This window comes from Octopus bimaculoides, chromosome 11 (genome assembly GCF_001194135.2).
Source record: "Octopus bimaculoides isolate UCB-OBI-ISO-001 chromosome 11, ASM119413v2, whole genome shotgun sequence".
Taxonomy (NCBI): Eukaryota; Metazoa; Mollusca; class Cephalopoda; order Octopoda; family Octopodidae; genus Octopus; species Octopus bimaculoides.
Window position 1 is genome coordinate 26,551,029 of NC_068991.1, and position 1,578 is coordinate 26,552,606.

Sequence of the window (1,578 nt, forward strand, 5' to 3'; positions counted from 1 at the left end):
ATATATATATATTTATATATATATGAGTAATATGAGTGTGTTCTTGTCTATGTGTCTCTGTAAAACGTAAATACACACACACGCACGTACACATAAGAATCATACATAGATATATATACCAATACATACGTATGTATGTAGCTGTTCTAAAAGTCTAAGATTTCCCCTCCTACATTCTGACTGAAATCTCTACGAATGAAATATCAAATTGCCAGTTTATGTTATTAGTTTTAAGTCTACGCATCAAAGTATTTGGAAACTACTCTTGGGTTTTACCTCAAGACTCAGTTACTCAGTTACGACTTAAGTTTCTGTTATCTTTGATATTGTTATAAATACCATAGAATCTCATTTTCCATTGTTTAGATTATCTCGAAGCATCTGACTCTGAACCCAGTCAAATTATGTTAGCTCAACGCACAAGTGAGTTATATTAATGTTTGCTTTTTGCTCGTAAATATTGTTTGGTATTACGCAAATGCTTAGTGCAATTCGTTGGGGACCGAGGTGCACGGCTGTCTTTCACATCGGGTTTCATATCGAATTTGACCAATATCGATATAATATATAATTTTAGTAATTCTTCATCCATTAAATGTGTCGAAGCGAGACACAATTATGTGTTCAGCAATAAGTTATGTAATATACTCAACTTTAAGCTTTATCTCTCTCGTTACGCTAATTATTTAACTATTTACCTAAACGAGGTTAAATAACAGCAACAAGCCAAAATATCAGATAAACAAATTTAGCTACCTAATTTAGGAGAAAGACTGTTAAGAGATATGTTCTACAGTCAGTAACACGCACACCTATCAATCGATAGAAGTACAGAATCCGTACTATAAGTAATAGTGTTTCTCTTATTCTGTTTCAAATTGATAATTACGATGCATAATATCCGTAGATGTAAACGACTTGTGCTGTTTTCTTACAGCTTCTCTACCTTCCCAGTTCAAATCCAGCCGAGTTGAACTTTATATTTGATCACTTTACAACTAACACATGGGTAAATATAATCGACTTAGCTTTCCCTCAAAATTGCTGGATTTGTGTTACAATTTGAATGTATAGTTATAATTATTATTATTGTTATTGCCTTTGCACAGCTTCTAACGCTGGAGATGTACTACGGTGTCAGCTGTTCACTACCAGTGAACTAAGGTAATACCCCTTATTTTTCGAGCATCTTCCGGAGTATTTTTTGTTCCAAGCAGTGCTGTTTTCTGCAAGTGCTCCACCCTTATTGCAGCCCCTATTTGTTCCATGGACTTCTCAAGATTTTGACTCACTGTTCTTAAGGCTCGGACAATTATTGGTTCTACGACATGCTATATCTATGATCCAGCATAGTTTGCCTTATTTTTCTGGCTTGCTAATCTCTATCTCATGGTCGCACTCTTATTATTATTATTATTATTATTATTATTATTATTATTATTATTATTATTATTATTGTTATTGTTGTTGGTGTTGGTGTTGTTATTATTATTATTATTATTATTATTGTTTAGTAGTTTTATTTTTATAACGTGCTTTCACTTCACTACCGAGCGCAGCTCTGTGCGCCTTAGGTAT